Below are 15,565 nucleotides of genomic sequence, written 5' to 3'. Positions count from 1 at the left end.
GAGAGTTCAAGACCAGCCTGACCAACATGGAGAAACCCCATCTCTACTAAAAACACAAAATAAGCCGGGTGTGGTGGCACATGCCTGTAATCACAGCTAGTCAGGAGGCTGAGGCAGGAGAATCGCTTGAACCTGGGAGGCGTAGGTTGCAGTGAGCCGAGATTGCGCTATTGTACTCCAGCTTGGACAACAAGAGCGAAACTCCCTCTCAAGAAAAAAAAAAAAAAAAAAAGATGATTGCTTCACATCTGTTCTGTAGTCCAGAAGAAAGAGAGCAGAAAAAAGCATAAAAAGACACTCCTCTCATCCAAGTCAATGACTCTTAAGCTACTTCTATGGTGCTCCACAGCATGTCTTCTGTTCTGTCAATGGCCAGAAATTAACCATATGGACACATCTAGCTGGAGGGGAGGCTAGGACATGTTGTCTTTACTTTAGGCGGCAATGTATTCAGCTAAAAGTCAAGACTGCACTAAGTGTGTGTGTGTGTGAGTGTGTGCAGAAGGCAATGCAACATATGTGCTTATAAGAGTATACAATAAAATCTAAAAGCATATACACATAAAAGATGGTTATATCTAGGAAGTCAAATTAGAGGGTATTCTTTCGCTTTCTACTTCATAGCACAGTGAGTTCATAAATTATTTTTGGCCAGGCATGGTGGCTTACGCCTGTAATCCAAGCACTTTGGGAGGCTGAGGCAGGGGGATCACTTGAGGTGAGGAGTTCGAGACCAGCCTGGCCAACATAGTGAAATCCCGTCTCTACGAAAAATACAAAAATTAGCCGAGGGTGTGTGTACACCTGTAATCCCAGCTACTCAGGAGGCTGAGGCAGGGGAATCGCTGGAACCCAGGAGGGAGAGGTTGCAGTAAGCTGAGATTGCGCTACTGCACTGCAGTCTGGACTACAGAGCAAGACTCTGACAAAAAAAAAAAAAAAAAAAAAAAAAAAAGAATGAACTTTTATTATTTTTAGAACCAGGAAAAAATAAAGCTATCTCAATTTTGAAGAAAAAAGAGATTATGGTGTTAAAAAAAAAAAAAACCCAAAAGTCCTATAATGTAAACCAGAGTGCATTATGTAATTAGCAAGAATATTTTATGCCAGGGTTTGAGTATATAAATACAGAATCATTCAATTATTAAACATTCTTAAAGTCTTCAGAGTGTGGTAGACATTAAATAAGGAAAAGACCAAATGCAACCAACATGAAAACCTCTTTTCTAATCTAAAGAAATTAGAGACCATTGGCAATACTCTTATCAAGATTCACTGAAGACTTTTTTTTATAAACATGTGGTCTCTCCATGAAGATTCATTCAATGACATTAATTGAGTATCCATCTGGGCCAGGTAATTTATTAGGCCCTTTGTATATTTTCTCATTTAACTCTGGGAAAAAAAAACGCTATTGGGCAGATACTATTGCCCCATATTATGGATGAGGAAACCAAGGCTCAGAGTGGTGAACTTAGTCACTCAGCCAAGTTCAGCTCAACCCTAGATCTACCTGACTTCAAAGCCCATGGGGGTTGCTTTTCAGCTGAATCAGCCCCAACCCCTCCTCTGGAACCCAAGGCTGATAAATGATAATCCTCACCCAAGTTTCCATGTCTCATACCTTAGGAGCCTCAGAGTCTGAGTCTTTCTAAAATTAGGTCGATCGCTTCCTTCCTTACCTCGAGCCAGTTTTAAATATAGGCTCTCCTATCCATCTTCCTTGCTCTGCTATGTTTCCTGTGCACTCCATGGTCCATCAGATCCCAGTAGTATTTTTCCTATTGCCTTTTAAACTTCCTTTGGGTGTCTGATTTGTTACTCATTTTGGACCCACTATACTGGGAACTTATTCATGGTTCTCCATCCCTGTCAGCTCTGACGCAAGTCAGGAAGAGCCTCCCAGGTTTTAGTCATCCCTGCTCTGGGATGTCATGCAGCCCCTAGAAGGTGACCTCTAGTTAATTTCCTGGAGGCAGCAGGTATGATGGAGAGAGGCTGGGCTTTGGACTCAAACAGATTTGGATTTGAATCTTAGCTGTGCCATATTTCTGAGTCTTAGTTTCCTTGTTTCTAAAATGCGGGTGAGAATACATCTTTTCCAGGCCAAACATGAGCATTATTGAGATAATCTAAGTATTTTTATAACCTGGAACCTGAGAATTGTTTAATAACTTTTAATCACTTTTATTATTTAGCTTCTTTCCAGTTTTCTTGACTGAGAAAGCCCCAAATGTTTACCTTGTGGCTAGTGAACATTCACGTCAATTATAATTATGCCTACAACTACCTAGCATAATAGTTAAATGCACAAGCTCTTAGCATAGACTGCCTGAGTTGGAATCTCAGCTCTACCACTTAGTAACCATGTGATTTTAGGCTTTTATTTAAACCCTCCAAACTTGTTTTGTCAACTGCAAAATGAGTTTTATGATGCTCCGACCTCATGGGTGAGCAATCGGAATAATGCCTTGCCCATTATAATACCTCCACTGGTGTGAGCTATTATTATGACTGCTACCATGCATTGAGCTCTTTTAAATGCCAGGCCCTATGTTAAATTCTCATGCATTCTCCCATTTTTCACAATGGGTTATATTATTCCCACCTTTGAGCAGGGGAAACTGATTCACAGTGGGAAGATGACTCGCTTCAAATCCCACAGCTAATAGGAGGAAGAGGCTGGATTCATGTTAGGCTGTGTCAACACCAGAGCCCCTTTTTCACTCCACCATTAGGTTATCTCTCCCGACTTCCAGCTCATTCTCCAAGGAGCCCCCTTGGCTCCTTCGCAATTTCCTATCCTGATATCCAGGGACATTTCCACATTAATCTTGGTTTCCTTTGCTATTTATGTTGCTACCTTGCCCATGCTGTATCACAAGGGTTGATTAGTCAGAAATTGTGTGTCAGTGGTTATGACCCTAAAGGAAACATTCTGGAACTCCCACCAACCATTCCCTGATCTCAGCTCATGAATAATAGACTATTTATCAGCGGGCAGAATACAACCTATTGTTTGAGTATAAAGGAACAGCGACCAGGTTAGAAGGCCTCTGTACAAGATGTGTGCCTCAAGGACCTGCTGAGCAAGCTGGTGAACACGTGGCTTTTGGAAAACAGGATGATGCCAGCCCAAATTGCTGACAGGTCAGCCCCGCTTGCTGTGAACTGAGTCTTCTAAGAGCAGGGATGCATTGCCCCAGAGAGAGTCATGCATTCACCTAACGACAAGTAAAAATGAAAATTGTAGCAGCTACCATCTGAGTGCTCCCCATGTGCTAAGGAGGCGCTACATACACCTCCAGGTGTCAGCCCTCACCACTCCCTGCCTTGCTCTTTTTGAGCCAAGAATCCCAAACAACCCAGAGCCCTCTACAGGCTCCATGCTAGTTCTTGCCTCCGTGCCTTTGTCCATTCATTCCTCCATTCAACAGACATATTTACTATGTGTCGCTTATGGGTTGAATTGTGTCCCTCCAGCATTCATATGCTGTAGTCTTAACACCTGATATCTCAGAGTGTGATCTTATTTGGAAATACAGTCATTGCAGGTGTAATAAAATGAAATATGCTGGGCCCCTAATTCCATATGAATTGTGACTTTATAAGAAGGGAAAATTTGAACATAGACACACACTCACAAGTGAAATGTCAATGTGAAGATGAAGGCAGAGAGTGGAGTAATGTGACTATAAGCCAAGGAACACTGAAGGAACCACTAGGAGCTAGGAGGGAGGCAAGGAACAGAGTCTCCCTCATGGCCCCTAGAAGAAACCAGCCCTGCCGACACCTTGATCTTGGACTTCTAGCTTCCAGAACTGTGACAGTTAATATTGAGTGTCAACTTGATTGAACTGAAGGATGCAAAGTATTGTTCCTGGGTGTGTCTGTTAGGGTGATGCCAAAGGAGATTAATATTTGAGTCAGTGGACTGGGAGAGGCAGACCCACCCTCAATCTGGGTGGGCACCATCTAATCAGCTACCAGTGAGGCTAGAATAAAGTAGGCAGAAGAATGTGGAAGGGGCAGACTTGCTGAGTCTCCAAGGCTTCATCTTTCTCCCATGCTGAATGCTTTCTGCCCTTGAACATCAGACTCCAAGTTCTTCAGCTTTTAGACTCTTGGACCTACACCATTGGTTTGCCAGGGGCTCAGTCACAGACTGAAGACTGCACAGTTGGCTTCCCTACTTTGAAGTTTTGGGACTCAGATTGGCTTCTTTGCTCCTCAGCTTGCAGATGGCCTATTGTGGGACTTCACCTTGTGATCTTGTGAGTCAATTCTCCTTAATGAACTCCCTTTCGCATATACATCTATCCTATTAGTTCTGTCCCACTAGAGAACCCTGACTAATACAAGAACTATGAAACAATAAATTTCTGCTGTTTGAGCCACACAGTCTATAGCACCTTATTATGTCAGCCCTAACAAAGCAATACACTGTCAGATCCTAAGCGACAGGGATATTGCACTAAACAAGACGGAAAAGGTCCCTGTCCACATAGAGCTTAGGTTTCAATAGGGAAGACAGACTATAAGTACACAAAGTGTATATAGTATGATTTCAGTGATAAAAAGGACACTAAAGCAAAGTAAAAGGATGGAGTGTGACCAGGGTGCAGAGAGAAAATGCCTATAAGGAGATGACATTTTGAGCAGAGGCCTGAAAGAAGTCAGAGGCAAGACATGCGAAGTTATGGAGGAAGAACATTCTATGCCAGCCCTTTTCCTGAACAGTGGTTCACCTTTCCTATGCCCTGCCAAGCCCCACACCTGGATGACTCATCCTTCAGGTCTCAGCTCAGTGGGTACCAAAAAAAAAAAAAAATTAGAAAGAATGAATAAGACCTACTATTTGATAGCACAATAGGGTGACTATAGTCAATAATAACTTTAATTATACACTTTTAAATAACTTAAGAGTGTAATTGAATTGTTTGTAACTCAAAGGATAAATGCTTGAGGGGATGGATACCCCATAAATATATACCCCATAAATATATACACCTCCCACATACCCACAAAAATTTTAAATTACAATTAAAAAGTCTCAGCTCAGGTGCCATCTCCTGTAAGGAGCCCTTGACGACACCCCCCAGGCCCCCAGGCTAATCTAAATGCTATTCTCCCTTGGGATCTCCCATACCTCCAATGGAGGTGTTTCCCTGAATTCTGATGTTCTTTTATAACTTTTTGGTTGGTTTTGTATCTCCGTACCTGGATTGTGCTTTCCTAGAGGACAGGATCATGTCTTATTTTTGTATCCCCAGAACTCAGCATAGAAAAAAGGGTAAAGAACAAGGTTCAACACAAATCTATGAGTGGATGGATAGATAGATAGATAGATAGATAGATAGATAGATAGATAGACAGATAGATAGACAGACAGATAGATAGACTGACAGATGGACAGATGGATGGAAGAAGAGGCAGGTGGAATTATGTTATTTATTACTCACTACAGCCTTATAAGATAGTTACTATTAGACTCATGGTACAGATGAGGAGATCTGGGTCCCCATGAAGATGGGTCCTGGTTATTCACACACTGCCCAAGTTCTAGGCCTCCAGGCACAGTTCAACTGGCAAAAACTGGTGAAGCAGATGTCTGGGTAAAGTCACCGGTTAGGTACAAGTTCCTTGGAAGTACATAGCTTTTTACAGGTTAAACTTTGACATTTCCATTTGATCCTCACAACAGCCTACAATGTATACACACAGGATAATTGTCCTCATTTGAAAAATCAGAAAATCTAGATTTAGAGAGATAAAATGAATTTCCCAGGGTCTCAAAGCAGTCACATAGAGCAAGAACTCCTGACCTACTGCTTTTTGCATTCATGGTGGTTGCTCCTCAACTAACTGACCACTAGAACTGTATCTTAGATGCTCAGGACTGAGAGGACCTTCAACTCCATGTAGTCCAGCCTCCACAGACCAAGAAGAGGTGTGTCAGGATTTCACTAGCTCCAAAGAAATACCAGAGATGCTGTTCTGCCCCAAAACACCAGAAAACACCTGCCCTTTAAAACAAAATAAAGAGGCAAAAAGAGAAAGAAAAGGAAACCAATATCTAGACATAGCCCTAAAATCCATTTTTCCCTGATAGTTGCACTTTATTCTTCAAAGCCCCTTTTCCTTTAAGACCATAAGCTCTTCTGGAGGATTGAGTTGGAGGAGGACAGAGTGATGATAAATCTACCAACAACCCCAGCCCCTTCTATCAGTCGTTTAATGAGAAACACGTGGAAGTGGAAGGTAATGAAGGCACGGATGGGCAGAGTTCAAGAGGTTCCTCCCCCTTCTGGTGTAGAGGGGGATTTGTTGTGTAACCCAAACATCCCAGCATTCCTAGCGGGAAGAGGCAGAGAGCAGGAGGCCCAGCACAGCCAGCCTGCAAAGTTACCAAAGGCTCCTCTCGGTCTGACAGTCCCTGTGACTTCGATCCTGGCTGTTCACGTCGCTTAATAGTCTACGGTCCGCCCTGAGCTGTTGTCCCCACTTCAAGGGTATGGATTCAACCCCCAGAAGACAAGGTCAGATCCAGGAGCTGCAGTCAGCCCCATTCCCTGTGTGAAAAATATCTTTCAAGCTTACAAAGCATTTTGGGGTATAATATCTCAAAACTGGTTTAAAATTAAAGGTACTCACTCATCATGCTCAGCTTGTTTCCACACCTGTGTTCTCAGTAAACCACACTGATTTTCACCTGTCATTCAGCTAGGAAAAAACCTCACTATCTTTATTCTACCTCTGTGTCATTCCTACATTCAAATGATGAGCAAAAGCAGCCGACTCTACTTAAGAAATGTCTTCCCAGTATCACTCGCCAATATCACTTCCTGTAATCTCCCTGGAGCACCTGCTCTAGTTCAGGCCTGTTCCTCGCTCTCTGGGCCTTCTAATTGCAGCCAGCCCTGCTCCCCTTGCCAACCTTCTTTACCTGTTATCATGATCTTCCTGCAACAATTAACCTGGTCAAATTAGTCCCTGCTCAAATTGTTGGATCACTATTCCCAATGGGATACATCCAAACTCTTTATCAGGGAACACGAGGCCCTACCTCATTCAATCACCTCTCCTCATCCCCAGCCACTTCTGCATTTCATTTTTCTCTCCTGAAGCTCTGACTTGCTTGTAATTAAAAGCAAGTCAGAGCTGCAGGAGAGAAACCATGTATCACCCCCATTCATTGCCTCATGTTATTCCCTTTCCCTGGAATGCCTCCCTTTCCTCACGATCTCACACCCCCTGTTGCCCTGCCAAACTCCTACTCATCCTTTGAGGATCAGCACAGGCATCACCTCCTCGAGGAAGCTTTGCTCGACCTCTGTTACCCCACCCCACCCACCATGGTTGGTGTAGGTGTCTTTTCCCATGGTCCTCTGTTGCTGCACTGTGCACCAAGAGTGACAGCCACCTGTTCATGTGCATTTGTTCCCATTTGACTGTGAGCTCCTCAAGGGCCAGGACTCTGTTTCACTCATATCACCTGCTGTTAGCCAAAGCCCTGGCAAAAGGAAGAATTAAATAAATATTGAATAAGTGAGTGAATGAATGGTTGATAGACCTGGTGTAACGTATGAGGGTAAGTGTAGAGTCTAGGATAACTTGATGTTTGAGGATACAGTGAATAGCTGGATATGAATGCTTTTCTTTCTTTCTTTCTTCTTCTTCTTCTTTTTTTTTTTTTTTTTTTTTTTTTTGAGATGGAGTCCCGCTTTATTGCCCAGGCTGGAGTGCAATGGCATGATCTCATCTCTCTGCAACCTTCGCCGCTCAGGTTCCAGTGATTCTCCTGCCTCGGCCTCCTGAGTGGCTGGGATTGCAGGCATCTGCCACCACACCCAGCTAATTTTTTTGTATTTTTAGTAGAGATGAGGCTTTACTATGTTGGCCAGGGTGGTCTCAAACTCCTTACCTCAGGTGATCCACCTGCTTCGGCCTCCCAAGGTGCTGGGATTACAGGTGTGAGCCACCGTGCCCGGCCATGAATGCTTTCCATAAGCATGGGAAGTAGAGAATGCATGAAAGTTTAGGGAGCAGATGGCCACTCCTATCAGGTAGAGAGGTCCACTAGCTGGATCCATGTACACATCTGGAGTTCAGGATAGAGCTCATCTGGATGAGATATGTCATTTGGGGTATCGCTGCTGTGGAAAAATTCCTAGAGAGGAGTCTAGAGTGAGAAAAACCGTGGAGGGAACCCTGAGGAACACTGGTAATAAAGAGTGGGCAGAGAAAGACAATCTCGTACAAACAACAGAGGGGAAGCATCCAGAGAGGTAGGAGCTGCTCCATTGAAGGGAGTGCACTCCAAACCAGGGGAGGAGTGCATTCCAAGAAGAGACCAGTGTTTCCAAATGCAGCAGTCATGGCCGCCCTTCTTCAATGATGGGCAAGACCTCATCCCCTCACACTGTGGGTTCCAGCCTGTCTGCATGGTTTAGGGTTCCCTGAACAGGCCACACCATTCACCCTCCCATACCTTTGCTTGGTCATTCCCTCTGCCAGTAAGTTCCACAACCACACACACCCAAACTGTCATCATCCATCAAACACCATTTGAGCTTTTCCTCTTGCAAATCCTTCCTAGCCTGCCCCTTCCCAGTGGTGAGTTGACCACCCCCTCCTCTAGACCTCCACTTTTCTATGAACTTGGCTCTTACGCATCAGCTGTAATAATAGTTTTGTTTTCATACCTATTTTCTCCACAAATTTGAGTTCTCTGGGGGCACAGCTTGCCTTATTTGTCTAGACAATGCCAAGACCAGACACAGGGTCTGCCATAAAGTCAGAAGTCTATATATTTTACTGAGAGAGAAAGAAAGAATAAAAGACTTTGCACAATCAACCTCACTCAGAAAACAAATCAATAGAAGTGCACAACTCAAAATCCGATTAATTGCCCGTCTCCTCTGTTGGTTTTTGTTTGACTGAGGTTCCTTGGAAATGCCTGGGTTAATATTATACAAGATGCATTAAGTGACTTTTGCCCTGGCCTCTATGAGCTCCTGAATGTAGTTGCAAATGAACTCATCTGGGTGGGAGGGAGCACCTTCGGGGGTTATATAGAAACATCCGCTTGTGCTGAAGCTGCCAAACTGCCTTTCCCTTGCCCCCACTGCAGCAAGGGTGTCTCATAAATGTTAAATAATCATAATGACCATGCTCAAGGGGGTGTCAGTGGTCATAAAAGCTAGTTTTTATGGACGCTTCCCTGCGTCTCCTGGTGGGTGGTTAGAAATTGAGCAGGACTGATGGCCAGAGGTCTCCATACAGGCTGCATCTGAGAGACCTATAAGCTTGGGTGGCAAGAAGGAGCTCCAATCACAGGCTAGGACACTCAACTATTGATTGATAGGGGAAGGCCACCCACCCACACCGTGCCTTCTGGAATCCATTGGTGAGTCACTGGCCAAGGGATTATGTGTTCAATATGGGCCATTGGGCCTGATACCAAGGCATTTCCTGCTTACAGCTTAGGGGAGCTGTCCTTAATGAGGGCGATGACCTGTAGGTCCAAGAAATAACCAGATGAGAGGGAAACCCTGGTCTTATTTACACCTCATGGGATGTGGCTTCCTAGGCCTTTTCTGTTTGATTCTATATTTTCCAGGACCTCACTTTATATTCATTCCATCACTTATCTGTTGTGTCCATTAATTCCGAGGCCATTAATTAAGCACCTGGGCAGGATGCCAGAAGTAAAAAGATAGATAAGACATGGTTAACACCTTTATTGGGTCAACTTCGGAGAGATAAAAAACCAATTCCTTTGTGATATTTAAGTATATACAGTCATAGAGGTATGTACCAAAGGAAGAAAGAGCTATCATGGAGGTAATAGTTGTACTGAGTTTTGAAGGATCAATAGAATTTCACCAGGAAGGTACAAAGGAGGAAGGAGGATGCCCAGGTACCCAGTGGGTGGAGGAGGCACTTTACATAATTAGACACATAGAGTGAGAGGAGTGCTAAAATGAGGGTCAAGAGCAGGGCCTCCACCTTACACGACTCCAGGGGAGCACCAGTCACATGGGAGTGTATGGAGTCATGCAGGGCATAACCTGGTGGCCGGGTACCTCAAGTGGCCCTAGTCAGGAGACCTGGGTTTGATTCCTGGCTCTGATATTAACTAGCTGTATGACCTTGGATGATGCTTTTCACATTTCTCAGTCTCTCTTTTTTTTTTTTTTTTTTTTCTTGAGACAGAGTTTCACTCTTCTTGCCCATGCTGGAGTGCAATGGCAGTCTCTTTAAGTGTGGAATAAAGAGGCTGGACTGGATGGTTTCCAAATATCCTCTCCTCTCTAGTGTCTTCTATGAGTCTATGCATCCAGACTGAGATAAAATGGGACTTGGAGTTAAAGCTTGTCATTTCAGGAATGAATTAGGCATTGTCTTTGGAAATGAGACCTTAATCTTCCCCGACTCTTAATCTCTGTACAGTTTTTATAAAAGTTATTTGAACATTGGCACATGGAATATTAACACTAAAAGAGAAACTAAAGATCATTTAATCCAAGTGGTTCATTTCTGAGAAGATGAGACTGAGGCCAGACAGTAAATGATTCACCCAAAAGCATACAGCAAGTTGGGTCAAGACTCAGGTCAAGACAGAAGTGTTCTTTGCCCTAAGCCAAGTAGTTCCCAAGTTTGACCTCAACTCTCTCCAAGATATAACCTCCTTCACCCAAGTTTTGGGTTTGTAGAAAGAAAAAAAAAAAAAAGTAGGAGGCAAAACCAGCATCCTATTAAGAAGTGTAATGTTGCTAGGAAAGCCTGCCAGTAGATCTTCTCCCACACCTCCTGGCCATCCTGTTTCTATTTTGCTGGCTCCCAAACAGCAGAGCATGCTGTTGACCTGCAGATCTAGGACAATAGCACACCCCCACCTGATAGTTCTTTGAAATATGAGAAATCCAAGCCCTTGTCCTAACATAAGTAAATGAATTCCACGAATATATTTAAATCATTTTAGACATAGGTCAGAATATTCCAAGCACTATCCACCCCAGGTACTCAAACGAGGAACCCATGTGTCATTCTAGCTCTTCCCCTTCTCTTTCCCTTGCTCTCATTCCAGTTCCAAAACATATCTCTATCTCTATCCCCACTGACCTACTTCAGGGCCACACGCTTTCTCACCTGAGCTCTTACATTAGCCACCTAATTAATCTCCCTCTTCTCACCCAGACCCCTTCTGCCACCATGAGGATTCTGACTCTCCCTCTGCTTAAAGGCAAATCAGGTGCACCCCACACCTATCGGATAAAGCCCAAATTCTTCAGCCTGGCATGCCATGCCTTTTGTGACTTGTCCCTGCCCGCTTGTCATCACTCATCTTTCAGCCATTCCTGCTCTGCCTTCATCCTCCACAAAAATACACTATTATTATTTATGGTTCCACACATATATTATGTTCTCTCAAGTCTCCCTATCTTTGCTGGGGCTATTTTCCCTGCTAGAATTGCTTCCCCCATCCTCAGATCCATCCGATTTGTATCACTCTGCTTGGGCTGCCAAAACAAAATACCACAAACTGAGTAGCTTAAACAACAGAAATTGATTCCTCCACAGTTCTGGAGGCTAGAAGTTCATGATCATGGTGCCAGCAAATTCATTTCCTGCTAAGGGCTCTCTTCCTCGGCTTGCAGACAGCCACCTCCTCCCTATGTCCTCACAGGGACTTCCTTCTTTGTGCAAGTGTCTTTGGTGTCTCTTCCTTTTATTTTAAGAGCACTATTAAATTAGGGTTATAATTAAATCTAAATGTGACCTCATTTAACCTTAACTATCTCTCTAACAGCCTTATCTCCAAATGCAGTCACATTAAGAGTTAGGGTTTCAACATATGAAGTGGGGCAAGGGAATAATTAAGCCTGTAACACTCCTATTATAGCTTTTATTTTTATGTATTAAGATTATTTGTTTTCAGCCGGGCTCGGTGGCTCACGCTTGAAATCCCAGCACTTTGGGAGGCCGAGGCAGGCAGATCACCTGAGGTCAGGAGTTGGAGACCAGCCTGGCCAGCATGACAAAACCACGTCTCTACTAAAAATACAAAAATTAGCCAGGCACAGTGGTGCACACCTGTAATCCCAGCTGTTCGGGAGGCTGAGGCACGAGAATCACTTGAACCTGGGAAATGGAGGCTGCAGTGAGCCGAGATCGTGCCATTGCACTCCAGCCTGGGTGACAAAGCAAGACTCCATCTCACAAAAAAAAAGAAAAAAGATTATTTGTTTTCACATCTGTCTCTTCCACTGGCTTCTGAGGGAAACTGGAACGCCTTTGGATCCATAGCTCAGTGAAGGTCCATCTAGATTTTGTGAGACCCATCCTCCCTGCCCCAGGCTTATAAAATGCAGTAGGCCCTCATTGGGAAAAAGATTAAAAATTAGGTATAAAGTGAATTTAGAAAGGTCCCATGCAAGTGAAGCGCCCTGGAGTTTAAGCCTTGCAGCTTCACACTTCATCTGTCTCTGGGCTCAGTAAAGATGTATCACAATAAAAAGCTTCAACATGTACTAGAAGCCTCAATATGTACTAGAAAGACTGGATTTAAATCCAATCTCTCATCTCCCTTTGGGCAGGTGAGTTCATTATCTGCACGTTGGTATTTCTGCATATGTAAAAATGAATTTATAATACCTGCCATGTTAAGGTTGTTTTGCATTGAAGATGTATTTAGGTAACCTGAAAATATACCAAATATTTGTTTACTTGCTTATTGTCTGTGTTCCCCACCACAGTCTAAACCCCATGAAGAAAGAGACTTTGCCTTCGTCATTGCTGAATGCCTCTTGTCTAGAATAATGTCTAGAAATTGTTGGGTGTTCAATGAATGTTTATTGATTGAAACAATATAGTACCTCCTCATATCTGAAACAATGGTGCCTGGTATCCATTGATAGGTTAAGTTCTCCCAATTTTAACTCTTACTATTATTAATAAATCTTAGTTAAATGAGTAATAAGGAGAAAGAAAATACAAATATCAGAAGAGATAAAAACCACTCATAGACTCTGGAGAGCAAACTAAATCAAATTTCATATGATCCTAAATGTTTTCAGACCTAGAATTTTTTTTAAAAATCTTTTAAAAAAAAAAGATGAGAGGCCGAGGCAGGCAGATCACGAGGTCAGGAGATCGAGACCACCTTGGCTAACATGGTGAAACCCCGTCTCTACTAAAAATACAAAAAATTAGCCGGGCGTGATGGCGGGTGCCTGTAGTCCCAGCTACTCAGGAGGCTGAGGCAGGAGAATGGCACGAACCCGGGGGCGGAACTTGCAGTGAGCTGGGATTGCACCACTGCACTCCAGCCTGGGCGACAGAGCGAGACTCCGTCTCAAAAAAAAAAAAAAGAAAGAGAAAAGCAAACAAAGGAACAATACACACGTATACACACGAGGAACACCGATAATCCTTCAGGCAGTAAGTTGAGTAAAAGATAGGAAAGCCCCAGAAATCTGACATGGCTTCACTGGTGAGCAAGACAGCATATTTATTCATTGTTCAGCAGCTCCCTTCTTACTCTCCAGGGAGTGGAAAGTGTTGCTGAGTTCTGGACGAAAGCCTCTCCCGTCAGCTGTTTAAGAGCATTGCTGTCATTAGACAACCTCAAATCATGTCAAGCCCCAGTCTCTGCCAGCACCGAGCTGAAAAGCCAATCCTCCAACTTAGCTCTGAACTCTTCACCCCAATCAATTAAGAGCGATCCCATCAAAAACCCCAAATAAGTTTGCTTGGCCTGACCTTGACGATTCTAGTTAAAGAGACATCGCTCCTCCTGGAAGAATCTATCACTTTTAAATGGCTCACATGATGGCTGAGGAATTCAGGGAGAGTTAGACTGAATCCCAGCACCCGAGAGCTGAGAGGGACCTTGGCACTCAGAGTCCATTTTTCACTACAGAAGAGGAAACTGAGGCTCAGAGACAGCAACTACCTTTCTTGAGGTCATATAACTTGGCGATTACTGTTGTTAAAAGGTATTCCTTACACCAGTCAGAATGGCTATGATTAAAAAGTCAAAAAACAACAGATGTTGGTGTGGATGTGGAAAAAAGGGAATGCTTATACACTGTTGGTGGGGAAGAAACTAGTAAACTAGTACAACATCTAGGAAAAACAGTATGGAGATTTCTCAAAGAACTAAAAATAAAACTACCATTTGACCCAACAACCCCACTACTGGGTATCTACCCAGTACTCGTACCTGTACTTGTATGTTTATTGCAGCACTGTTCTCAACAGCAAAGTCATGGAATCAACCTAAGTGTCCATCAGCAGCTGAACTGATAAAGAAAACATGGCTGGGTGCGGTGGCTCACACCTATAATCCCAGCACTTTGAGAGGCTGATGTGGGTGGATCACTTGAGGCCAGGAGTTTGAGACCAGCCTGGCCAACATGGCGAAATCCCATCTCTACTAAAAATACAAAAATTAACCAGGTCTGGTAGCACGCACCTGTAATCCCAGCTACTTGGGAAGCTGAGGCAGGAGAATCACTTGAACTCGAGTGGTGGAGGGCTGCAGTGAGCTAGCTGAGTTCACACCACTGCACTCTACCCTGGGTGACAGAGCAAGGCTCTGTCTCAAAAATAGACGTATATGGTACATACACACCATAGAATACTACACCACCAATTAAAAAGAATGAAATCATGTCTTTTGCAGCAACATGGATGGAGCTAGAGGCAATTATCTTAAAAGAAATAACTCAGAAACAGAAAACCAAATACTGCATGTTCTCACTTACAAGTGGGAGCTAAAGAATCGGTACACATGAACATCTAGAGAGGAATAACAGAACTAAGGGCTCCAAAAGAGAGAAGCGTCAGAGGAAGAGAGGGTTGAAAAATTACCTGTTGGGTACAATGTTCACTGTTTGGGTGACAGGTACCCTAAAAGTCCAAACCCTACCGCTGCACAATATATCCATATAACAAACCTGCACATGTACCCCTGAATCTATAAAATAAAACTTTTTTTTAAAAAAGGGATTATTTAGCTTTCTATTCGGTTCATTAATCATCACATTTGACTGTGCCAGTGATTGACTCATGATTCAAGAAGAGCTTGCTTCCACTTCCCAGACCTTGTTCCAGTTTCTCATTCTGCTTCCTATGCACTGTGTGAACTTGGACAAGTGACTTCACCTCCTGAGCCTCAATTTCATCCTTCAAAAGATGTGATAATAACATTTATTTCACATGTGTTTTATCAAGAGGAAATGAAACAGCATTTAATTAAAACTGTTACTTTTAATGCTTAATAATTGTTAGTTTCCCACTTTTTCCTTTCTTCGTTCCTCTCTCTTTCTATTCCTTCTTTTCTTTTTCCTTGCTTCCACACTTTCTTTCTTCCTCTGTTCTCAACAAGTACTGTAATGAATATAAAGAAGTTTAACAGAGGATCCTTGCTCAAAGGAAGTTAATCTCCAGGTGGCTTCAGTTCCCTCATCTATAAAATGTGAAGGTGGGAATGGATAACTTCTCCAGATATGTCCTCCCCTGACCAATTTCTCTGCAGTAACATGTGTACATACGT

Source organism: Pongo abelii, chromosome 1, assembly GCF_028885655.2.
Source record: "Pongo abelii isolate AG06213 chromosome 1, NHGRI_mPonAbe1-v2.0_pri, whole genome shotgun sequence".
In the NCBI taxonomy this organism is placed as follows: Eukaryota; Metazoa; Chordata; class Mammalia; order Primates; family Hominidae; genus Pongo; species Pongo abelii.
The sequence above is the reverse complement of the archived record's forward strand: the minus strand, read 5'-3'. Positions refer to the sequence as shown.